This window comes from Meles meles, chromosome 14 (genome assembly GCF_922984935.1).
Source record: "Meles meles chromosome 14, mMelMel3.1 paternal haplotype, whole genome shotgun sequence".
In the NCBI taxonomy this organism is placed as follows: domain Eukaryota; kingdom Metazoa; phylum Chordata; class Mammalia; order Carnivora; family Mustelidae; genus Meles; species Meles meles.
In genome coordinates, this window is record NC_060079.1 from 29230897 (window position 1) to 29258085 (window position 27189).

Consider the following 27189-nt stretch of genomic DNA (forward strand, 5'->3'; position numbering starts at 1 on the left):
GGATTGTTGAACAGCTGTGGAATAAGTCTGATTATGTTTGGCTTCTGTAACATTTGGGAGCCCAGAAGAAGACTGGCTAATAATTAAGTGCATATATGTGGTTTTTTTAAGGATATATTCCAGAAGAGGTTCAAGATAGCTTACAAAAATATATCCAGTGAGAAAAAATAAAATTAAATATATATTGTGGCAAAGGAGAGAGGTTGAGATGGGTAAGATGGAGCCCAGAATGAGAATAATACCCAGACTCTGCTAAGGAAGTCTAGGAGTGGGCCATAAATTCACTGAGCACTTTCTAGCAGCCAGTGTAGAGATGGAAATAGTAATTGCAGATTCCAGCCCTGTAAGACCTAAAACAAATGAGTTAATTAGGCAAAGTGCAAGGATTGTTGGCACTGAGAAAATATTTGCCCGAGGTCTTTTCTGTGAATTTATAAACTTAATGAAAATGGAGAACATGCTTTGGGTCAGCAGAAATAGCCCTAGGAAAAATCAGTCTTGACTATAAGAAAAATAAGTAAGTTAATAATGGTGCTTCACTTTTTTAGGTGTTGGGAATCTATAGATGTTATTATGTGGGCAGAATTAGACTGGATTAAAACAGTAAAAATTACCCTGTGAACAATGAAAAACACATGACTACAGTTTGTCATTCAGGTACTATTTTATAGGAAGTATTTATAAATTTTAGATATTTCAGAATCATCAAGGCAGTCTAGAGATATATTCCCACTTACCTGGGTTTACCTGGGTCTATTCAAATTTGGATCATCAACGCTTTCTCTGATATCAGGTGTTTTCAGCAGGAACAATTGAACAATTCTTTCAAATTTCAATTTTCTCTGAAAATACTCTGAAAGAATCTGGTTTCTAGCACATTATCTAATATCAACCAAACCAAATGCTTTGGTGAGCCTAAGAACTCAGGGCAGTGTGACTAAGGGAATTGACAGGAAGTGGTATAGGAGTGAGCAGAAGGCCAAGGTTGATTGTGTATTTCCAGTGAGGGAGAGAACAGTTAGCTAAATTTTTATATATAGGTTTTCATCTCAAAACTAAGGGATTTTTACCTTGTCTATAGTCTTTACTTAATAAAAAAAGAAAATTTACATTTCTTTAAATTGACTTAGAGTAAGTTTTTAATAAGAAGGATTAGAAAATATTCTTTCATGCATTAAATGCATTAATCAGGAAACTCTTGTTTAATTAGTTTGAGGATGGATTACTTAACAGAAATATTGCACAAACAAGTTGCTAATTATTCTCTCAGATATTGGCCAGCCATGAAGACCTAATAATGATCAAGTATCAAAAGGTTGAGCAGATCTATGAATTATTTTATGTCTGATTTGAGCAAATGGCTGAATTGAACATTTGCTGAGAGAGGTACTTGAGGTGTAAATATGGTGAAATCATGGCCCCTGCTGTCAGGATCTACTAGGGGATTATCTAGTCTATAGGGAAGTAAGCCAATTACACTACAGTGTGGTAAGTTCTTTGATAAGTGCTTCTTTTATGTGAAAGTAGTCAGTTGGGAGCTGGGGAATAACCCTTTCTAGAGGATGAGACATTTAGTTGAATCTTTGAGAGAAGTTACTCACTTGGAAAAGTATTTCCCAGTTAGAGGTACAGAGCCCTTAAACAATATAGGTCTTTGAAGTAGAAGAGTATGTCCTATATGTAATTGGAGGAGAGACAGGGAATGAATGACAGGCGATGAGACCAGAGGTAGGAGGGGACTCAACAGGACTTTTTTGTGCTAGGATAAGGTACTTCACTTTGTCTTAAAAGCCATATGGAGACATGGAAGGATTTTGAGCAGAAAAATTGATTAGATGTGCATTTTGGAAGGACAGATCTGGCACCAATTCAGTGAACAGGTTAATGGGGAACAATATTGTTGGCAACTAGATTATCTGGGACACTGTTGTAATTAGCAGGTAAGAAGTGACAGACCTGAACTAAGGCAGGAACAGTGGAAAAGGAGGAAAAGGAGGAGGAGAGAGTCATACTCTGATATGGAGGCAGAACCTGCTTTGACTCATTGCCATATGGGATTGTGAGAGGTGATGGAAAAAAATGGAATTGAGTGTAGTTTTGACTCTCTAATTCAGGTCACAGGTTTTATTTTGTTTTGATTTTAAATTGAGGTGAATTCATTTTAACATAAACAGACATAAATTATCCGTTTTAACGGGTCCAATTCAGTGGTATTTAGTACATTCACAGTGTTGTGTAACCACCACTTTTATCACATTCCAAAACATTTTCATCACTCTAAAAGAAAACTCCATACCCATTATGTAGTAACTCCTCATTTGGCCTTGCCCCAGCCCCTGGCAACCAACCACCAATCTGCTTTCTGTTTCTCTGGATTTACTATTCTGAGTATTTCCTACGCATGGCAACATACCACATGTAACCAACCTCTTTTGTCTGACTTCTTTTACTTAGCATAACGATTCCCAGCTTGCTTCATGTTTACGGCTGAATAATGTTCCATGCGTGTGTATTGAGTACATTTTGCTAATTCATCTGTTAATGGACATTTGAGTTGTTTCCACCTTTTGTGAAGAGTGCTGCTATGAATATTTGGGTACAAACATTGAGTTACCGGTTTCTGTGCTTTGGGACACATTCGTAAGAGTGGAATTCCTGGATCATACGGCAATTCCGTGTTTAACGTTTTTGAGAAACCACCAAACTGTGTTCCCCAGAGGCTGTACCATTTTACGTTCCCACAAGCAATGTAGGAGGGTTCTGATTTCTCCACATCCTCACCAATACTTGTTTTCTGTGTTTTTAATTATAGCCATCCTACTGGGTATGAGGTGGTATCTTATTGCGGTTTTGATTTGTATTTCCCTAATGCTTAATGATTAATGATGTTAAGCATCTTTGATGTGCTTGTTAGCTATTTGTGAATTTTTTTTTATTTTTTTTAATTTTATTTATTTTTTATTTTTTTATTTTTTTATTTTTTAATTTTATTTCTTTATTTGACAGAGAGAGATCACAAGTAGATAGAGAGGCAGGCAGAGAGAGTGAGAGAAAAGCAGACTCCCTGCCGAGCAGAGAGCCCGATGCGGGACTCGATCCCAGGACCCTGAGATCATGACCTGAGCCGAAGGCAGCGGCTTAAACCACTGAGCCACCCAGGCGCCCCGTGAATTTTTTTTTTAAAGATTTTGTTTATTTGAGAGCAAGAGAGAGAACAAGCAGGGGTAGGGACAGAGGGAAAAGGAGAAGCAGACTCCCCACTGAGCAGGGAGACTGATGCGGGGCTGAGAATATGACCTGAGCTGAAGGCGGACTCCGAACCAACTGAACCACTCAGGTGCCCCATTTGTGTATCTTCTTAATTCCGCTTTTAGGTATATACCCAAGAAGTCCATAAGCTATATCTAGACCATTATCAGATATATGTTTTGCAAATATTTTCTTCAGGCTGTAGGTTCCCTTTTCGTTTTCTTGATAATGCCCTTTGATTCATAAAATTTATAATTTTGATGAAGTCCAGTTTATCTTCTTCTGTTGCTTATGCTTTTGGGGTTGTATCTGTGAAACCCCAAGGTCATGAAAATTTACATTGTGTTTTGCTCTAAGGATTTTGTAGTTTTGGCTCTTATATCTTGATCGTTGGTCTCTTGTGAGTTTGTATATTGTGCGAGAAGGAGTCTGGGTCCTTCTTTTGCATGTCGATGTCCACTGGTGCCAACACCGTTTGTTGAAGGGACTACTCTTTTCCTGTTGAGTGGTCTTGGCACCCCTTTTGAAATCAACTGGCCATAGTTGTATGGGTTTATCTTGGGATCTTTGCCCTTGGTGATCTCTGAAGCATTTGTTTCTTTAGCTTGTGGTCAGCTAGTGTTTTGGAAGAGATTTCCTTGAATACCTGGAACTCCCCACCCCACCTTTCCCCCCCAGAGAACCCCAGTTTCCTCAGTCTTTGCATATTGACTCTGTTGGGACACTCCTTCATGCTTAAGCAAGGCTATTTACAGTTCTCCCTTAACCTTCTCTTCCTGCTTGTACTGAGCCTCAAGTCAGCCAGGGGTGAAAGTTTAGGGTCTTCTTACATCCTCCTCTGGGCATACACTTAGGCATTCTGAATTCCCTGGTTTATATGATAGCTTTTCAATGTATTAATTTTCCAAAGAATCTCTCTGTCCAGTTTTCTGCAAATCTCTACCTTCAGATGACAGTGGGGGATTCATTTGCCTTTCGGTGTTCTCAAGGCATGACCCATGCTCAGACACTTCTCCGACCCTGAGAGAGTCTGAGTCAGGTAAAGGAAAGGCAGGCACCTTATCAGTCCTTCAGATTGTGAGAAAGTTGGTAAGTCACTTGATGAATTACCACAAAATAATGGATATGTAACCTTTATCCAGATTTTTAAAAAAAATCAGAACATTCCTAGCATTCTAGAATCCCCTCTCAAACTACCTCTTAATTACTACTCTTGTTCCTTTCCCTAAAGGTACCTTATTCTACAGACTTATAACAGTATCACTTTTGTTCATTCCGAACTTTGTATAAATGAAAATGTATATTTTATATTCTTTTTTTTCTTTTGCTCAGTATTTTTGAGATTTATTCATGTTGTTGAGTTTAATAGGAGTTTGTTCAGTTTCATAGCTATATAGTATTTCATGTAGAACATTATATTTTTCTATTGATAGACATTTGGGTTGTTTCCACTTTGGAGACTCTTATGAATAATGTAGCTGTGACTATTCTTGTGTAAGTCTTTTGATGCACATATGTTTGCATTTCTGTTGAGTATATTCCTAGAAATAAGACTGCTTAAAAAAAAAGACTGCTGGTTGGTTTGTGTATGTTTATCTTTAGTAGATATTCCCACATCCTACCCAACACTGAGATTTTTTTTTTAAGAGAGGGAGAAGAAGGAGATAAGCAGAGGGAGAAGGAGAGAGAGAACTTAAGCCCTTAGACTTGACCTCAGTGGAAATCAAGAGCCCGACGTTTAACTCACTGAGCCACCCAGACCTCCCACCCATCACTTAGATGTTTAAACCCACTTGTCAGTCTTTCTAATTTTAGCCATCTTGGTGGATGTGTAGTATACCTCATTGTGGTTTTATATTGCATTTCCCTTATTACTACTGAGATTGAACATAGGTTATTTGGATGTATTATTTTGTAAAATGCTTGTTCATGTTTCTTGCCCACTTTTCTATTGGGTTGACTTTTTCTTATTGGTTTTAGGAGTTCTTTAAATGTTCCTGAAATGAGCTCTTTGATAGGTTACAAATATCGCCTCTCACAGTGTGATTATCTTTCCATTCTTTTATTCATCTTTTTTAATGAACATAAATTCCAATTTTGATGTACTTTATCTTGTTAATCTTTTATAGTTAATGCTTTTGTGTCTTGTTTAAGAAATTTTTGCCCATTCCAAGATATTCCTGTTATTTTCTAGAAATTGTTTTACCTTTCACATTTAGAGCTACAGTCCATCTGATTTGATTTTTTTCCTATGGTGTGAAATAGGGATCAGGAATAATTTTTTTCCCTGAAGGGGCAGCTAATGGCTTAGCATAATATTTGAGAAAACCATCCTGTCTCTTCTTTGTGATGCTTTGTAGTGCTAAAAATTTTTTTTTGTTGTTAGGATCTCATTGACATATAATGTTATTTTAATTTAAGTGTATAACATAATGATTTGATATATGTATATAGTACAAAATAATCACTATAATAAGTCTAGTTAACACCCATCACCACATATAATTACAGTGTTTTTTCCTATGATGAGGACTTCTACAATTTACTCTCTTAGAAAATTTTCAAATATATAATATTATTAACTACAGTTATCATGCTGTACATTATATCCCCAGGACTTACTTATTTTATAACTGGAAGTTTATACTTTTTGACCTCCTTCACCCATCTAATGCTTTCTCCTCTCCCTGCCAGACTCTGGTTACCACTAATCTTTTTTTTTTTTTAAATCTATCAGTTTAGTTGTTTTTATTTCATTTTTTTTGTTAGATTACACATTAAGTGAGATCATGCAGTATTTGTTTTTATCTCTCTGGCTTATTTCACTTAGTATAATGACTGCAAGTTTCATTCATTTTATTGCAGTTGGCAGAATTTCCTTTCTTTTTTTAAATGGCTGAGTGTGTGTGTGTGTGTGTGTGTGTGTGTGTGTGTGTGTGTGTGTGTATGAAAACAAATCACATTTTCTTTACCTGTTTATCCACCAGCAGATGCATAGATAGGTTCCTTCCATATTTTGGCTGTCATGAACAATGCTGTAATGAACATGGATGTGCAGATATCTTTTCAAGTTGGTATTTCCATTTTCTTCAGATAAATACCGAGCAATGAAATTGGTGGATCATATGGTAGTTCTAGTTTTAATTTTTTGAGGAATCTCCATACTGCTTTCCATATTGGCTGTATCGATTTACATTTCTACCAACAGTACACAAGGATTCCCTTTCTCTACATCCTGAACAACACTTGCTATTTCTTGTCTTTTTTTGTCTTTTTGATAATAGCCATTCTAACATGTGTGAGGTGATATCTCATTGTGCTTTTGATTGAATTTTCATGGTCATTAGTGATGTTGAGCATCTTTTCATGCACTTGTGGGCCATCTGTATGTCTTTAAAAAATGTCTGTTTAGATCCTCTGCCCATTTTTGGATTGGATCATTTGGTTTTTTGCTCTTGAGTTGTATGAGTTCTTTATATATTTTGGATGTTAACTCCCTATCAGATACATGATTTGCAAATATTTTTTCCCATTCTATATGTTGCCTTTTTCTTTCTTTCTTTCTTTTTTTTTTTAAGATTTTATATATTTATTTGACAGACAGATCACAAGTAGGCAGAGAGGCAGGCAGAGAGAGAGAGAGGAGGAAGCAGGCTCCCTGCTGAGGAGAGAGCCCGATGTGGGGCTCGATCCCAGAACCCTAAGATCATGACCTGAGCCAAAGGCAGAGGTTTTAACCCACTGATCCACCCAGGTGCCCCTGCCTTTTCATTTTCTTGATCAAAGTTTCCTTTGTGGTTTGCTGAGTCCCACTTGTGTTTATTGTTTTCAATGCTCTTGCTTCTGGTGTCAAATCCAGAAGATCATCACCAAGACCAACATTAAGGAGTTTACTGTCTGTGTTTTCTTCCCGGAGTTTCATAGTTTCAGGTTTTACCTTCAAGTCTAATTCATTTTGAGTTACTTTTTGTGTCTGGTGTAAAATAGTAGTCCAGTTTCATTCTTTTGCATGTGCCTGTCCAGTTTTCCAGTCCAGAGACTGTCCTTTTCCCATTGTATATTCTTGGCTCCTTTGTTGTAAATTAATTGACCATATATGCATGGTTCATTTCTGGGAGTCTCTGTTTTTTTATTTGTCACTTTTGTTTTATTTTTAGTTAAATTAAAAAAAATCTGAGTGTAGTTTACACACAATATTATAGTAGTTTCAGGTGTATAACAGAGTGATTTCACAAGTTTGTACTTTATGCTATGCTCACCACAAGTGTAGCCACTATCTGTCACCATACAATGCTATTACAATATCATTGACTGTATTCCTTACACTGTGCCTTTCATTCCCATGATTCATTCTATAATGGAAGCCTGTGTCTCCCATTCCCTTTCACCCATTTCGGCTCTCTGTTCTGTTTCACTGATCTGTATGTCTCTTTTTATGCCAATGTCATATGTTGCAATTTACTCACTATAATTGTTTTGATCACTATAGCTTTGTAATATAGTTTGAAATCAGGAAGCATATTTTTTTTCCACCTTTTTTGTTCTCAAGATTGCTTTAGCTATTCTGGGTCTTTTGTGGGTCCATAAAAATTTTAGGACTTGCGTTCTATTTCTGTGAAAAAAATGTCATTGTAATTTTGATAGGTATTGCATTGAATCTATAGATTGCTTTGAGTAGTATGGACATTTTAGCAATAATTTTTCTAACCCATGGGCCTGATTATCTTCTCATTTATTTGTGTTGTCTTCAATTTCTTTCATCAATGTCTTATAGTTTTAAGTGTACAGGTCTTTGACCTCCTGGTTAAATTTATTCCTAGGTATTTTATTCTTTTTGATATATATGTATTTTTCTCTTTTTGATAGTTTGTTATTTTGTATAGAAATTTAACAGATTTTCATAGATTGATTTTATATTCTCCAACTTCACTGAATTTGTAGATTAGTTTTAACAGTTTTTTGATGTCCTCTTTAGGATTTACTGTATAAAATATAATGTCATCTAAAATAGTGATAATTTTACTTCTTCCTTTTTTTTTTCCATTTTATTTATTTTTTCAGCGTAACAGTATTCATTCTTTTTGCACAACACTCAGTGCTCCATGCAAAACGTGCCCTCCCCATTACCCACCACCTGTTCCCCCAACCTCCCACCCCTGACCCTTCAAAACCCTCAGGTTGCCCCAACCTCCCACCGCTGACCCTTCAAAACCCTCAGGTTGTTTTTCAGAGTCCATAGTCTCTTATGGTTCGCCTCCCCTCCCCAATGTCCATAGCCCGCTCCCCCTCTCCCAATCCCTCCTCCCCCCAGTAACCCCCAGTTTGTTTTGTGAGATTAAGAGTCATTTATGGTTTGTCTCCCTCCCAATCCCATCTTGTTTCATTTACTCTTCTCCTATCCCCCTACCCCCCCATGTTGCTTCTCCATGTCCTCATATCAGGGAGATCATATGATAGTTGTCTTTCTCCGATTGACTTATTTCACTAAGCATGATACGCTCTAGTTCCATCCACGTCGTCGCAAATGGCAAGGTTTCATTTCTTTTGATGGAACTACCCTGTGACCCAGCAATTGCACTACTGGGTATTTACCCTAAAGATACAAACATAGTGATCCGAAGGGGCACGTGTACCCGAATGTTTATAGCAGCAATGTCTACAATAGCCAGACTATGGAAAGAACCTAGATGTCCATCAACAGATGAATGGATAAAGAAGATGTGGTATATATACACAATGGAATACTTCTTCCTTTTTTTAAAAAAAGATTTTATTTATTTATTTGACAGAGAGAGATCACAAGTAGGCAAAGAGGCAGGCAGAGAGAGAGGGGGAAGCGGGCTACTTGCCAAACAGAGAGCCCGATGCAGGGCTTGACCCCAGGACCCTGACATCTTGACCTGAGCCGAAGGCAGAGAGGCTTAACCCACTGAGCCACTCAGGCGCCCCTACTTCTTCCTTTCTTATTTGGATTTCTTTTTCTTGACTTATTGTTCTGGCTAGGACTTCCAATATTATGTAGAATAAAAGTGGCTAGAGTGGGCATCCTTGTCTTCTTCCTGATCTTGGAGGAAAAGCTCTCAGTTTTTCATTGTTGAGTATGATGTTAGCTGTGGGCCTTTAATATGCTAAGGTATGTTCTTTTGATACCCACTTTGTTGAGAGTTTTTAATCATAAATGGGTGTTGAATCTTGTCAATGCTTTTTCTGCATCAATGGATATAACATAGTTTTTATGCTTTATTTTCTTAAATGTGGTGTATCACTTTGATTTGTGGAAATCAACCATCCTGGCATCTCTGGAATAAATCCCGCTTGATCATAGTGTATAATCCTTTTAATGTATTTTTGGGGTTCCTGAGTGGCTCAGTCAAAGTGTCTGCCTTTGGCTCAGGTCATGCATGATCCCAGGGTCCTGGGATTGAGCCCCACGTTGGGCTTCTTGCTCAGTGGGGAGTCTGATTCTCCCTTTCCCTCTGCTGCCCACTTGTGCTCTCCCTCTCAAATAAATAAATAAATAATTTATATTTAAAAAAAATGTTTTATTTATTTATTTGACAGAGAGCCCAGGCAGGGAGAGCGACAGGCAGAGGGAGAGGCAGGCTCTCTGCTGAGCAGGAAGCCTGATGGTGGGACTCTATCCCAGGACCCTGGGATCATGACCTGAGCCACTCAGGTACCCTAAATAAAATTTAAAAAAGAAAAAGAAAATTATGTTTTCTACATGTTGATATGTTTAGAAATATTAGCCACCTTGCCAAAACTTATTACTGATTCTAAAATTCTCTGTATATTGTGGGTCATTTGGTTAAACATCCAGCTCTTGGTTTCAGCTCAGGTCATGATCAGGGTCCTGAGATAGAGCCCTGTGGCGGCTCTGTGCTAAGATTGGGAGTCTGCTCTCTCCATCTCCTTCCCTCCCCCTCAATTGTGTACACTTTCTCTAAATAAATAAATAAATAAATAAATAAATAAAATCTTTAAAATTTTCTGTATATAGTTTTTCTGTGTAGACAGTCATTATCTGAGATTAGTGATAGCTTTGTTTCTTCTTTTTAGTCAATATTTGTTTTGTCTATGTTTTTGTTTAGTAGAAACATGAGAAACATGTAATTTAAAATTTTTTAGAGTCATTATTAAATACAAAGACACAAATGAGGCTGATTTTAATAATATACTTTATTTTATTTAACCCAATATTGTTATTTCAGCATGTTTATCAGTATAAAAATTATTAATGAGATATTTTACCTTTTTTTACCTTTTCCTGGTACTAAATCTTCACAAGCTGGTATGCATTTCTCATTTACAGTACATGTCAATTTGTACTAGTCATATTTCAAGTGCTCATAGCCACTTGTGGCTAGTGGCCACCGTATTAGACAATGCAGGACTAGAATTCCAGGAGGGTGCTAATACTGGGTGTATTTATCTTGTTCCTAATTTTGAAACATGCTTCTGACATTTCACCGCTAAGAAGGCTGTGTTCTGTAGGTTTTGGCAAATGTCTTTCATGTGGGAAGAGAAATTTTTTTATATTTTTAGTTTACTAAGTTTCATTATCAGTTAGTAATTTATATTGAATTTTGTTAAACTTTTTTTTAATATTTCTTGAGGTGATTTTTTTCCCCTTTAATCTGTTAAGATGATAAGTAAAATTTAAAGATTTTTCTGATGGTAAAACACTCTTATATTGCTAGGATAACTTAAGGTGGTTTTGATGCTTTTTTGTTTATAACTAGATTTATTTTATTTTTGTCAGTTTGCTTTTATGGATTCTTGCACTGTTCATAAAAGAGCATGAGAGAATTTGTCTTTCAGACTATATACGTATATCTCTATGTCCCTATCTATCTATATAAGATCTCTATAAGCATTTTTATGAGTGTTATCTTCTGTTACTTAGCTGTTAGGTAGAACTTTACATGTAAAACCTAGATCTGGTGTTTCTAAGTGTTGCCTTAAGGTTAATAGTATTCTGTATTATTTTAATTTTTTCTGATCTCCCTTTCTGGATATTGTTTATATTGCATCCCATTGTCTTCATTAATCTTTTCAGGATTCTACCTATTTTATTTGTCTTTTCAAAAGCCAAATTTAGCTTTGAGTTTTTTTTCTTGTTTTGAATTTCATTAACTTTTGCTTTTATATTTATTATCTCCTTCTCTTTGCATTTGTAGGTTCATTCTAGTTCCAATCCTGTCATATTAAGTTGAAATTTTAGCTCACCAATTTTCAAATTTTCTTCTGTAATGTTGTAAGCATTTAAGGCTCTAAAATTCCTTCCACGTTATTACTTTGGCAGCATGTCTTACAAGTCTGCATTTTCTTTTTATTTTACGGTGTTTTAAGTTTCCATTTTGATTTTGTTTTTGACCCACAAATTATTTGAATGTGTGTTTTGAAGTCATCAAATATAGGTGTTTTTACATTTTATCATTTTTTAGTGAATTCTGTATTAATGAATTGCATAGTGATCTGCTAACTTGGTTATATGATACTGATTCTTGGAAATTGATTACTCTTCTTTTATGGTTTGGCACATGAACACTTTAGTTGTTTCATGTATGATTGTAGAGCGTGTCTGTTCTTTAACTTTAAAGTTGAGTATTCTCTTCATGTCCATTAAGGTTTTAAATTTGTTTAGATCTATAGTAGCTAACTCATTTTATCAGCTTGACCCAACAATATTAAAGAAAGGTGATTAACACTTTCTCCCTTATAGTTCTATCAAAATTTGCTGTATTTATTTATATGTATTAAGTGCATACAAGTTTAGAATTGCTGGTGTATTGAAGCTGTTAGGTCATGAGTCTCTTTGACCCTAGCAATGCCTTTTACCTGGTTCTCTTTTGTCTTATTTTAACAAGGTTATTCTACCTGTCTTCAGTTGGTATTGCTAATGATATCTTTTTTCCCATTTTCTGTCTTTTAGCATTTTCATGTCCTTTTATTTTAGGATGTCTCTTGTAAATAATGTGTAACAGGATTTGGGTCAGAGGAGGGGCATTCCTATTTTATCCCCTTTTCTTATTTGGAACCTATATATTCTTCTTATGTTCTTTTAATCAACTTAACAAAATTTAAGGTTAATCAATATCTTAAAATCATCATTTCTAGAAAAAGTACAAAATCCTTACCATATTTTATTTTTTAAAAGGATACTTATTTATTCATTCACTCATTCATTCATTCATTTATGAGAGAGCAGGGAGCCTCATGTGGACTTGAACCCAGGACCCCAGGATCATGACCCAAGCCAAAGGCAGACACTCAACCAACTGAGCCACCCAGGCACCCTCCTTACCACATCTTAACACTAATTGTCACCTTCCCTACGCCCCACAATTTACATATTGTTGTCCATAATTTTAACTTCATTTTTAAATAATTCACAAATTTGACATTATTTTCTATAGACAGTGTTTAGCTTTAATTACATATTTATCTGCTTCTTTATTTACTCTCTTTCTTGTAACTCAGACCGTCTGAATGGAACATTTTCCTTTTTCCTAAAGAATACTTTTTGGAAGTTCCATTGATGAATGTTAAATGGTGGTTAACTTATTTTCTGCTTTTCTGAACTTGCCTTTATTTTACTCTAGTTCTTGAAAAGTCTGGATACCCCAGTTATAGGTTGAAAGTCAGCCTGGTCATTGTTTTTTTCCTGAAAAAGCAGAACATTTTTGAAATGCCTTTCTAGTGAAAAATATAATCAGGATTCTAATATTTATTATGTGCAGGCTTAATGAAAATAATCTTACTAAGAAGTCTTTTAACATTGTACAAAATTTGTATTAGGTTACTGGTAGAATTGCTATACATTTAAAAGTGGAAATATGATTAGATGAACTTACCATACACATGTGTGGTAATTGCCCTTGGGTTTGTGGATAGAGTCACTATTTATAGTGCCTGTTACTGTTTATGGCCTTGAGTTTTGTTTGCTTATACTAAGCACTCGTTTTTCAAAAACTCCGACTTTATTAGTCTTGGTGCTAAGAGGGTATTCTGTTTGTATTTGTCTTTTAAAATCTTTTTTTTTAACTGTCGTGTTGATTTACATTGGCTTAACTGGATTTATACTGTTATTTCTGCCTGCTTCTTATTACTTTTATAATATGGCAAAAGGAGGGAATGGAGTCCATTATTCATTGAATCTTTAACTATCATTCATACTATATACCCTAAATATCTTCTTCTTTTAGTTCTTAACTATAATTATACCTTCTATTGTATAAAGGGAAAAAATTGAATTTGATAGTTAAGTGGCTTTCTCAGGGTGTTATAGCACCTTTAAGTGTTAGAGCTAAGCGTCAAAACACAAATGCTCGTGTATATTCTACAATTCTAGTGTCATTTAAGTTAAGATGTCCTAGAGTAAATCAGTCCTCTTTATACAGATCAGCAAGTGGGCTGAATAACCACCTGTGTAGCTTAATGTTAGATGTGCAAAAAAGCCCCCCTCCCAACTAACAATATCGTTGCACTATTTATTCTGTGTAGCTTTAAAGACCTATAATTAGATTTACTTGTAGGATTTGAGATGGTTGTCTTATGCCGCAATTATTAAATATGTTTATCGTGCGTGTCACTTCTACTTTTAATAAACCTTATCACTACCAGCCTTCCTGTACCCAGCTCCTGTCCTAGACTAACATGACAAGTCATAATAAATAACTGCGTATTTTTCCTCTTCCAGACTAATTTAAAAAAACCTAATACGTACTTTAAAGCCCCACATTCAGAGAGATTATTTACATCTGGGTTGGGAATCACTATTATTTATAATGTATAAAATGGGGACTACTTTGGGAAGGGGGAAGGACTGTATTCCCTGGCTTGTCCATAGAAAATAAATATATTCTGCATACTCTTAAAGGATTGTATAGAAAGAAATGGAAATTCCACTATTGTACATACTAGAAACTTTAGAGGGATGTTTGAACATTACTATATTTGGCTGTAGAAAAAATTTCAAGCTCACAAGCTACTCAAACCTCAAAACATTCAGGTAGTAATTCTCTTCAGTTTCTTTTTACCTATTCATATTCTTTTTCATTTTGTGACTTTTTATTTTGTATTTAAGTAATACATTTTTTTCAGAAAAACGGTCCAGATTTGTGTAGAAGATGCCTATGTGTTTAGGTTTTTAAAAAATTAGTTTAGAGGTCAAATTATACAGATTATTAAATAAATAAAATTTTACTTAATTTAAGATAGCTAGGGTTGTGTAGGTAAAAATATTTTAGGAGAGTATGGACGGCTGTTTTTAAACTGGATATGATGTGTTAGCGCCATCTACTGTTGAGTAAGAATAATCACTTCTTGGTGTATATTTGGCTTTTTCCCAGTGCCTGTATGTTTCTAAGTCCTGCATATTTCTCGGGATGGTCTCACTTAGTTGACCACTTTGTAGAATCTGCATGTTTTGGTATACTCAGATGATATCCTGTGTATGTTCATGGTTGGCCAGTTTTTGGAGATTTTTGCCTCATAATTCTTGTCAAAGCAAGAGTGGCAAATTTCCTACAATATTGACAATTTGAGATTTTAAAAATAAGGCTAGCTAATTATGCTAGCTTTCCATGTGGCACTTTTGTTTTAAAATTTGATGATTGAGTTACTATTGTTACAAAAAGCCTGGTGGATGATTTATTTTTTTTATTTTTATTTTTTTAAAAGATTTTATTTATTTATTTGACAGCGAGAGAGAGAGATCACACATAGGCAGAGAGGCAGGCAGAGAGAGAGAGAGGGAAGCAGGCCCCTGCTGAGCAGAGAGCCCGATGTGGGACTCGATCCCAGGACCCTGAGATCATGACCTGAGCCGAAGGCAGCGGCTTAACCCACTGAGCCACCCAGACGCCCCTAAAATAGGGATTTAAACTGAATGTTCCATTTGTAGTTGAAAGGCTATGGAAAACTATTTCTCTCAATATGTTGCTTGTTACTGAATTAATTGAAGGTCCAAATCTGCATGGTGCAGTATTAAGTGTGTTGGTAATTTAGAGGAAAGTCTTCGTCTAAATAATATGATTACTTTCTTGGGAGTTCAATTTGTTAATGGAAAGGATATTGCAAAAATAGGCTTATATAAGGTACTACTTAAGCCTCAAATTTAGACTCCCTGCATTTAAATGTTGGCTTTATCACTTGTTCCATTTGTGATCTTGAGACCATAAACCCTAACCTCTCTGAGCCTATTTTCTCATCTGTAGGCAGGAATCATAATAGTAATACCTACCTTTTAGGAGTATGTGAAGCATAAACAGAATAGCATTAAAGCACTTAGCATAGCTTCTGGCACATAATAAACACTTCATGAATGTTAGCTGCTAATTATTGTCATTATTACCACTTTTATTATTGCTTATATAATCAAAGTGAATATAATGTTTCAATAAATATATTTTAATCTTAGTAACTAATCCCTTTTTTGAAACCTAGAATTTAGGAATAAAATATGTAGCTTAAGAATATAAACGTTCAGGGGCGCCTGGGTGGCTCAGTGGGTTAAGTCTCAAGCCTCTGCCTTCGGCTCAGGTTGTGATCTCAGGGTTCTAGGATCGAGCCCTGCATCATTCGCCCTCTCTCTCTACCTGCCTCTCTGCCTACTTGTGATCTCTCTCTCTCTCTGTCAAATAAATAAATAAAATCTTTAAAAATCAAAAAGAATATAAACGTTCAAAATGTTGTTTCTGCCCATCATTTAGAGTAGAGGCGAAGTGAAAAGAACAGGCCTCTTGGGTCCTGGATCCGTCAGTTACTAGCAGTGTAATGTGCAGCAACTTTTTAAACCCAAAGCTCTGTTTCTTCATCTCAAAAATGGGTTGTTTTGAGGATTAAATGATAGAGTATATTTATAAAGCCATCGTTCTTAACATTTTAGTGGACTCACAGAACATAACTGGTAATTCTCTTTCAGTAACAACTTACTCTAAGTTTGCAGACATGTTCATACTTCTGTAGTTTTGTTACCCATACTAAAGTAAAATATTAAGCACTTTTTGTATTTGAAAGACTGGTTGGAGTTTGAGAAGGATACAAAGAAATTGTGACCACCTCAAGTATAATTGAGATGGGATATAAATATTTGAAAGGTTTTAAAAATTAATTTGAATAATGCAATAATATTTGTAGGCAATTTTTAAAGTAAATTATTTGGAAAATGTTTTTTAGGAGCTCAGAGGAGGGATGCTTTCTGTACTGGGTCTAGCTTACCAGTCCCTTACCAACTCTATTATTGTTGCTGCTGTTGTCATTATTATTGCTATGGTGGTTATAGAACATTCAAGTCATTCTAGGAGGATATGCAGAAGATAAAATCCACTCGTGGATTATTAGAAATATTTATTGATTACACATTATCTACCAGCTTAATGGAACGAGGCTGTGAGCGTATTCAGCCTGCAAAGTGAGAATGAGAGGGAAATAATCAACGCTGAATGTCGTTCGTGATCACGGGAGATGCTGGCAAATAGGTGAATGAACCCGGGAAAGTCTGCATCGGTTATGCTAACTAAAACTAGTGTTCTGTTCACGTACTAATATGAATTTCTGCGTATAATTATAAACACCAAATTCTCTCCTGTGTCCTCTGGGACTTGCTTCATCAGGATTATGCCCTCTCTTGTTACGTTTAGGTTTTGACTCTTGGGTAAGCCGCCAACAACCCCCCCCCCCCCCCCCCCCCCCCGTCCTCTGCCTTCCTCACTCCCCGTTCACCTGTGCTGCTGGGGTGTGGCCTCATCACGTTGCCACTCATGCTTCTGAAATTGTTCTTTTGCAGATATTACCAATGACTTGCTAACCGTCTCAAGTCTTAAATGCTTTTCAGAGCTGATCTCCTTTTCAGTTAGTATTTGAGTTTCTGGACTACGTCCTGAAGGTTAGGGTTGCTGATTCTAGATAACTGGATGTATTTCCCATTCACTTATGGTTCATCTACTGCTATATCCTTTTTATCACTTATGGAGCCATGTGGGGCAGAGCAAGAGGAATTAATTTTTTTAAGCTTTTATTTTAATACATTAGTTAACAGTGTTCTATTAGTTTCAAATGTACAGTACAGTAATTTAGCTCTTCCATACATCACCCTCTGCTCATCACAATAAATACACTCCTTAATCCCCATCATCTGTTTTACCCATCTGCCCACCCACCTCCCCTCTGGTAACCATCAGTTTGTTCTCTATAGATAAGAGTGTTTCTTGGTTTATCTCTCTCTCTTTCTTATTTTGCCCCTTTGCTTATTTATTTTGTTTCTTAAATTCACATATGAGTGAAACCATATGGTATTTGTCTCTCTCTGACTTATTTTGCGTAGCATAATAATCTCTAGCTCCACCCATGTCATTGCAAATGGCACGATTTCATTCTTTTTCATGGCTGAGTAATATTCCATTACATATGTGTGTATATATCACATCTTCATTATCCACTCATCAATTGATGGACACTTGAACTGTTCCATACTTTGGTTATTATAAATAATGCTGCTATAAACATAGGGATGCATGTATTCCTTTGAATTAGTATTTTTGTATTCGTTGAGCAAATATCTAGTAGTGCAGTTGCTGCATTGTAGGATAGTTTTATTTTTAACTTTTTGAGGAACCTCCATACTGTTCTCCAGAGTGGCTGCACCAGTTTGCACTCCCACCACAGTGTCAGAGGGTTCCCCTTTCTCCACATCCTCACCAATACCTGTTGTTTCTTGGGTTTTTGATTTTAGTGATTCTGACAGGTGTGAGGTGATACCTCATAGTAGTTTTGATTTGTGTTTCCCTGATTATCAGTGATGTTGAGCATCTTTTCATGTGTCTGTTGGTCATCAATATGTCTTCTTTGGAAAAATTTCTATTTGTGTCTTCTGTCCATTTTTTAATTGGATTATTCATTTTTTAGGTGCTAAGTTTTTTAAGCTCTTTATATATTTTGGATACTAACCCTTTATTGGATGTCAGTTGCAAATATCTTCTCCCATTCTGTAGGCTGCCTTTTAGTTTTATTGATTGTTTCCTTCACTGTGCAGAAGCTTTTTAGTTTGATGTAGTCCAGTAGTTTATTTTTGCTTTTGTTTCCCTTGCCTCAGGAGACATCTAGAAAGAAGCTGCTACAGCCGATGTGAAAGAGGTAATTGCCTGTGTTCTCTAGGATTTTTATGATTTCAGGTCTCACATTTAGGTGTTTAATGCCTTTGGAATTTATTTTTCTGTATGGTGTTAAGAAAGTGGTCCAGTTTCATTCTTTCACATGTTGCTGTCCAGTATTCTCAGTGCCCATTGTTGGAGAGACTTTTTCCAGTGGACGATCTTTCCTGCTTTGTTGAAGATTAATTGACCATATAGTTGTGGGTTTATTTCTGGGCTTTCTATTCTATTTCATTCATCTATGTGTCTATTTTGGCGCCAGTACCATACTGTTTGATTGCTACAGCTTTGGAGCTTTAATCTTGGTGATGGAGGGCCTGCCCCCCAATTTTTCTACACCCATAGCATATATTCATGAATCTTCTTGCTGTTAGTTCACTGCTAGAGCCCCTGTCTGTTTATCAAGATTATTAGTGTCTGTGCATGCATACTGGGCTCTCTTGCTGGAAAGTGTGCACAGCAGGAAGGACTAGGTACTGTGGTGGAGTGTGGGAAACAAAGTAAACATGAGTTTTCTATAAGGGGTTCGATGCTAACTTATATTTTAGAATGTGTTATACAATTTCTATCAGTACCTTATATTAATTACATAAAGAATTGCTATCACTAAAAATGGGAAATTATTCGGGGCCCCTGGGTGGCTCAGTGGGTTAAGTCTCTGCCTTCGGCTCAGGTCATGATCTCAGGGTCCTGGGATCAAGCCCCGCATCAGGCTCTCTGCTTAGCGGGGAGCCTGCTTCCCCTTCTCTCTCTGCCTGCCTCTCTGCCTACTTGTGATCTCTGTCTGTCAAATAAATAAATAAAATTTTAAATAAAATAAAATAAATAAATAAATAAAATTAAAAAAAATTTTTAAAAATGTGAAAGAATTCTTATACCCCATTATTTTACTTTTTCAAAATTTGAGCTGTCGTATTTGTTTCTTGTAGCATCAGGTGACCAGATTCCAAGCCTGACTCAGAAAGTCACTCACTTATGCCTAGAACCTGGGCATGTTGCTTAGTGTCTCTGTGTCTGGGTCTTCCTGGTGATAAATGATAAAATAAAATTATTGTGGGGATTACATGAGATACTATATATGTAAAGTACTCAGAATAATGTGTCGAGTTCAACAGTGGTAATATTCTGTATATATATTTTTTTCTGCAGAAACATTTGAAAGTAAATTTTCATATACCTTCACACTTAGGCCTTCTGGAATCTTCTGGCATCTCCAAAAGAATGTTGTGTTTTAACTATTTAAGCCTTAAGCAATTCAAAGTAGTTCAAATTTTTAAGTTTTGTCCCAGTTTTCACAAGGAATCTGGTAAAATTATTTTACCTCTTACATAGGACTTTATTTTAAAGTAAGAACAAAATATTTGCTGTATTCTCCATGGTTCACCCTTTTTTCTCTTTTAAACACATCTGACTTCCAGACAGTTGTTACGCCGTAGAGATACAACAGTGAAAAAAGCGCACGTTCCCCCAGTGTAATAAGGGAGGCAGGCTGTCCTACCTTTAATCAAATGGGTAATTAAATTCTACTAAGCCAGGATCTTTAGATCTATGAGAGCATTTGACAGGGAGGACTCACTGGGTCTAAGTTTTGATATGTACTGTATTTGTTACTGTTCATTTTTAATCTCAGAAAAGATGTCTCTTTCTGTATTATATATTATAATACTCTTGTATTATATTTTTCTATCACACATTTTTCTTTAATTTCTAAGGTTTAATCTCGTCTTAAAAGGTCCGACTTGTACATTTACTTATATACATTTTCTGTTTCATAATTTATATCATTTTGCTTTTACAGATGTCAGTTCCTTTTACTTTTGGTTGTTTTATCAGCCTTTTCCTACCTTCTGCAGTAGCACTGTAGACTGTTGAGGAGAAAAACAAACGGAGAACTGTGTGTTTCTCACCTCTGCTCCAGTAAAATGGCGTATTTGTAGGACCGGAGTAGAATATCCTTGACACAAATTGCAGGAAGTACCATAAGTCTGAGGCCTCCTGGGAATGGGAGAGCTGTCCCGCCGCTGGTTTCTCCATTTCTCTCAGAGACCTGGCTCTCTGCTTGCTTCGGTTTTGCTTTGCTTTTCTGCTTGATGTTTTCCAGCCTCCCTCACTTCACCATCCTCTCTCCCTCCTTTCCTGTCTTCAGCCCTTCCTTTATCCTTTCCCTTCCTTCCACTCCCCGAATCCCCATTGTTTTGTTTTTGTTTTTTCTCCCACATACAAACATGTTTCGAAAGTTGAAAAATCCCCTGCTAGATACTTCTGACTTTTGGATCAAGGTGAAATGATCAACGGAGGCCATATGCTATCGATTTGTTACATGCTCAGAAAACCTGAAGAAAAAAAAAAATTCCTACAGCCTTTTATTTTTTTTTTTTTTTTTTTTTTTTTTTTTTTTATTTATTTGACAGACAGAGATCACAAGTAGGCAGAGAGGCAGGCAGAGAGAGAGGAGGAGGAAGCAGGCTCCCCAAGGAGCAGAGAGCCTGATGCGGGGCTCGATCCCAGGACTCTGAGATCATGACCTGAGCCGAAGGCAGCGGCTTAATCCACTGAGCCACCCAGGTGCCCCCCTACAGCCTTTTAAATCCTAGTCACCTAGGTTTTATCACTCTCTTGATAGTATTTTTGTTCTCTCCGAAGCAGTGAATCGACCGTCAATAAATTGGGTCACTGCCCCTTTAAGTGGAAACTGCCTTGGGGGGGCCCTGGGAGCTGGGGACTCCTTCCTGCTGCGCTGGGTCCGCAGGAGTGTCAGTTGGCCCGAGTGGGAAGAGAGGCGCCTGGAAAACGACGGTGGCGTGCACGGAGGTGGTGTGCGTATCCAGAAGCCTTTTCTGTAGCCTAGTGACGGACCTGCCGTGAGGACTTCCCTGTAGTTTTTGGCCCCGCTGGCGTCCTGGAAGGTGTTTATTCCCTCGAAAGGCAGTTGGCTCCTCAGTCCTCGTCCTAGAGGCTGAAATCAGGTTTAGTTCCGTCATTTTTGTTTTTCCTTCTTAGTCGGGACATTATAAAAGCTGTTTTTGAAACCACTTGGAAGATTACTTGAAGTTTGTGAAAGGAGGAATTTTTTCCCCCTTTGGGTGTTGATGAGAGGAGTTGTATGGAGTCCTGTTTTAGGGAATGATTTTTAAGAATTCCGTTGTGGAGCAACTCTGTAATTTGGTTCACCCATTGTGAGTTGACTTAACATTGTAGATCTTCCGGAATTTAACATGGAGCGTTTCGGCCCCAAGATATTGCCTTCGTTTATTCATGCTTGAGAATGAATGTACTTCGGGATGTTTTCAAAATAGACTTTAAATTTATTTGTGAAGCGGTAGTTGCGTGGTTCTTATGAAATGTTCAAAATTTTTGTGAATGCTTTTTAGAGCTGACAAATTCTAGGTTAATGTTTAGTATGTATATAGAGATATATGTATATTTATATATGTATATATGTTTGTGGTGTTCTTATCTACTGTTTCTATAACTTACACTGATTTGAATTTGGAAAAATTACCCATCCACTCCTGTATTTCTACATCAATGTAAAATACTTAAGAGAAGTTGGTGTTAATTTTTCAAATTAAAAATTAACTTAGAATTACATTTTTAAAACCATTTAAATTTCAAAATGAGCTGCTAACTGGCTTAAAATTCGAGCAAATAGGTGTAGGAATTTTGCAGTTAGCTTAGTATGAAAAGATATAGATTAAAGTTCATTTTAAAGGGAGGTGGCTCAAAAGGATAATGGACAAATACACTTTTAAGTCTTATAATTAAATCTGTAGGTTCACAAATATTAACAGTTTGAAGAAAAGATATTCATTAGAGCTGACATTGCAAATGGGAAATCTTCTGTTTATCATAAATGAAAATTTATGATAAATTCTTGAATCTTAAAGGAGAAATAAGCTTTTTGCCTAAATTATCCCTTGCATAGGATGGCAAATTTTTCTAATTGTATTTAATGAAAAACTAATTCATTTATTAGTTCTAATTTATTTTGATTAATGGATTCTGGAAATGTTTGCGAACTTTCTAATAAGGTTGTCACATGATTTCAGAGCACCAAGTAGACTAAGAAATCATTTACTATCTGATTACTAATGGTCAAATAATATTTATTTTTATAACAATATAAATGCAGATGGAAAGATTGTTTTTTTAAGAAAATGTTGAAATAATTTAGATTTTAGTTGTTGACAAATAATAAGGAATTATTATTTAAAATGTAATTTTTTTAGAGCTGGCTTATGATGATTTTAAAAAGACACACTTTAGTTAAACCAAATAGAACTTATGATTCACAAATAATATCCCACTGAAATGAATGGTTAATTGAAAATATTTTGGATATGTAGGATACATTTCACCTCAGTTATAGTATTAAGCAAGCTTATTTGCCTACCTGTTTTGGGATATGACTTGCCTCCCTGATGATTGGCTTTAAAAGTAACCAAATACTCTAATATAAGTGCCTTTACATGTATTGTCTCATTTGGATCCTTGGAATAACTTGTGAGGGAAGGTAAGGCAAATATTTTTATCCTTATTTTACAAGTGAAGAAATTGAGCTCAAGAGATAGCTACTTAAGGAAGCATATAGCTAGTGAGAATAGGTCCCAGTCTTTTAGCTCCTGTGTTTATTTTTTTAGTATATATTTAGCACATTTAAAGTATGCTCAGTAAATATTTGTCAAATGAATTAGCAGAAATAATTTTCATCATAAAGCAATATACATTGAAGATTTAACTAGAAATCTCTTTAATAAAACTAATATAATATTTTATTGGCAATATTTATTTATTTATTTATTTAACATGTAATGCATTATTTCAGGGGTACAGGTCTGCGATTCAACAGTCTTACACAATTTACAGCACTCACCATAGCACTTACCCTCCCCAGTGTCCATCACCCAGCCACCTTATCCCTCCCCTCCCCTCCCCTCCAGCAACCCTCAATTTGTTTCCTGAGACCAAGAGTCTTATGGTTTGTCTCTCTCTCTGGTTTCATCTTGTTTCATTTTTCCCTCCATACCCCTATGATCCTCTGTCTTGTTTATCAAATTCCTCATATCAGTGAATATGATAATTATCTTTCTCTGACTGACTTATTTTGCTTAGCATAATAGCCTCGAGTTCCATCCATGTCATTGCAGATAGCAAGATTTTTTTGATGGCTGCATAATATTCCATTGTGTGTGTGTGCGTATAAATATACACATACCATATCTTCTTTATCCCTTCTGCTGTTGATGGACATCTAGGCTCTTTCCATAGTTTGGCTATTGTGGATTTTGCTGCTGTAAACATTGGGGTTCATGTGGCCCTTCAGATCACTACATTTGTATCTTTAGGATAAATACCCAGTAGTGCAATTGCTGGGTTGTAGGGTAGCTCTGTTTTCAACTTTTTGAGGAACCCCCTTACTTTTTTCCAGAGTACCTGCACCAACTTGTATTCCTACCAGCAGTGGAGGAGGGTTCCCCTTTCTCTGCATCCTCGCCAACACCTGTTGTTTCCTGACTGGTTAATTTTAGCCATTCTGACTGGTATGAGGTGGTATCTCACTGTGGTTTTGATTTGTATTTCCCTGATGCCGAGTGAGGTGGAGTACATTTTCATGTATCTGTTGGCCATTTGGATGTCTTTGCAGAAATGTCTGTTTATGTCTTCTGCCCATTTCTTGATTGGATTATTTGTTCTTTGGGTGTTGAGTTTGAGAAGTTCTTTCTAGATTTTGGATTCTAACCCTTTATCTGATATGTTATTTGCAGATATCATCTCTCATTCTGTCAGTTGTCTTTTGGTTTTGTTGACTGTTTCCTTTGCTGTGCAGAAGCTTTTGATCTTGATGAAGTCCCAATAGTTCATTTTTGCCTTTACTTCTGTTACCTTTGGTGATGTTTCTAAGAGGTTGCTGTAGCTGAGGTTGAAGAGGTTGCTGCCTGTGTTCTTCTCAAGGATTTTGATGGATTCCTGTCTCACATTGAGGTCTTTCATCCATTTTGAGTTTATTTTTGTGTATGGTGTAAGGAAATGGTCCGGTTTCATTCTTCTGCATGTGGCTGTACAATTTTCCCAACACCATTTGTTGAAGAGACTGTCTTTTTTTCCACTGGACATTCTTTCCTGCTTTGTTGAAGATTAGTTGACCATAGAGTTGAGGGTCCATTTTTGGGCTCTCTATTCTGTTCCATTGATCTATGTGTCTGTTTTTGTGCCAGTACCATTTTGATGATTTGATTTGTTTTGATGATTGCAGCTTTGTAATAGAGCTTGAAGTCTGGAATTGTGATGCTGCCAGCTTTGGTTTTCTTTTTCAACATTCCTCTGGCAATTTGGAATCCTTTCTGGTTGCATATAAATTTTAGGATTATTCCATTTCTTTGAAAGAAGTTGATGGTATTTTGATAGGGATTGATATGTAGATTGCTCTAGGATGTCCATGAGCATGGAACATTTTTCCATTTCTTTGTGTCTTCCTCAATTTCTTTCATGAGTATTCTTTAGTTTTCTTTGGTTAGATTTATTCCTAGGCATCTTGTGGCTTTGGGTGCAATAGTGAATGGGATCAACTCCTTAATTTCTCTTTCTTCTGCCTTGTTGTTGGTACATAGAAATGCAACTGATTTTGGGGTCATTGATTTTATATCCTGACACTTTACTGAATTCCTTATGAGTTCAGTTTTGGAGTGGTCTTTTGGGTTTTCCACATGAAGTATCAGATCATCTGTGAAGTCCGAGAATTTGACTTTGCTGATTTGGATGCCTTTTCTTTCTTTCTGTTGCCTGATTGCTGAGGCTAGGACTTCTAGTACTGTGTTGATAGCACACTGTGTTGATGGTGATAATGGACGTCCCTGCTGTGTTCCTGACCTTAAGGGAAAAGCTCTCAGTTTTTCACTATTGAGAAAGATATTTGCTGTGGGTTTTTCATAGATGACTTTTATGATATTGAAGTGTGTACCCTCTATCCCTACACTGTGAAGAGTTTTGACAAGAAAGGATGCTGTACTTTGTCAAATGCTTTTTCTGCATCTATTGAGAGTATCATATGGTTCTTGTTCTTTCTTTTATTAATGTACGGTATTACATTGATTGATTTGTGGATGTGGAACCAACTGTGCAGCACAGGAATAAATCCCCCTTGGTTGTGGTGAATAATCCCTTTAATATACTGTTCGATCCTATTGGCTACTATTTGGTGAGAATTTTTGCATTCATCAGGGATACTGGTCTGTACTTCTCCTTTTTGATGGGGTCTTTGTCTGGTTTTGGGATCAAGGTAATGCTGGCCTAATGAAATGAGTGTGGAAGCTTTCCTTCCATTTCTATTTTTGGGACCAGTTTTAGGAGAATAGGTATTAATTCTTCTTTAAATGCTTGGTAGAATTCCCCTGGGAAGCCGTCTGGCCCTGGGCTCTTGTTTGTTGGGAGATTTTTGATGACTGCTTCAATCTCCTTACTGGTTATGGGTCTTTTCAGGTTTTCTGTTTTTTTCCTGTTTAAGTTTTGTAGTTTATACTTCTCTAGGAATGCATCCATTTCTTCCAGATTGTCTAATTCTCTGACATATAGTTGCTCATAATATGTTCTTTAGTTGTTTGTGTTTCTTTGATATTGGTTATGATCTCTCCTCTTTCATTCATGATTTTATTAATTTGCGTCCTTTCTCTTTTCTTTTTGATAAGTCTGGACAGGGGTTTACAGTCTTATTATTAATTCAAAGAACCAGCTCCTAGTTTCGTTGATCTCTTCTAGTGTTCTTTTGGCTTCTATTTCATTGATTTCTGCTCTGATCTTTATTATTTCTCTTCTCCTGCTGGGTTAGGTTTTATTTGCTGTTCTTTCTCCGTCCTTTAGATGTAGGGTTAGGTTGTGTATTTGAGACCTTTCTTGTTTCTTGAGAAAGGCTTGTATTGCTATATACTATCCTCTTAGGACCACCTTTGCTGCATCCCAAAGATTTTGAACAGTTGTGTTTTCATTTTCATTTATTTCCATGAATTTTTTCAATTCTTCTTTAATTTACTAGTTAACCCATTCATTCTCTAGTAGGATACTCTTTAGCCTTCATGTATTTGAGTTCTTTCCAACTTTCCTCTTGTGGTTGAGTTTTAGTTTCAAAGCATTGTGATCTGAAAATATGCAGGGGATGATCCCAGTCTTTTGGTACCAGTTGAGACCTGATTTGTGACCCAGGATAGGATCTATTCTGGAGAATGTTCCTTGTGCACTAGAGAAGAATGTGTATTCTGTTCCTTTGGGGTGGAATGTTCTGAATATATCTGTGATGTCCATCTGGTCTAGTGTGTCATTTAAAGCCTTTATTTCCTTATTGATCTTTTGCTTAGATGATCTGTCCTTTTCAGTGAGGGTAGTGTTAAAGTTGCCTACTATTATTGTATTATTGTCAATATGTTTCTTTGATTTTGTTATTAATTGGTTTATATAATTGGCTGCTCCCATGTTAGGGGCATAGATATTTAAAATTGTTAGATCTTTTTGTTGGACAGACCCTTTGAGTATGGTATAGTGTCCTTCCTCATCACTTATTATAGTCTTTGGTTTAAAATCTAATTTGTCTGATAATAAGGATTGCCACCCCAGCTTTCTTTTGATGTCCATGAGCATGGTAAGTGGTTTTCCACCCCCTCACTTTAAATCTGGAGGTGTCTTCAGGTCAAATATGAGTCTCTTGTAGACAGCATATTGATGGGTCTTGTTAGTGGGTCTTGTTTTTTATCCATTCTGATACCCTGTGTCTTTTGATTGAGGCATTTAGCCCATATAC

The 27189-nt window shown here is 36.3% G+C and overlaps 1 protein-coding gene across 2 annotated transcripts in view; it reads left to right on the top strand.

Annotated features, from left to right (window-relative positions):
• Positions 1 to 27189, top strand: part of TSC22D1 (TSC22 domain family member 1) — a 145725-nt gene that overhangs the window by 68985 nt on the left and 49551 nt on the right. The window contains exon 1 of one of the 2 annotated variants that reach the window (XM_045978386.1): positions 21204 to 21370. The exons of the other annotated variant lie outside the window; for it this stretch is intronic. The gene's annotated coding sequence lies outside the window, so the exon portion shown is untranslated. Of the gene's footprint in view, positions 1 to 21203; positions 21371 to 27189 lie in introns of those variants that run through there. 2 annotated transcript variants of the gene reach the window in all.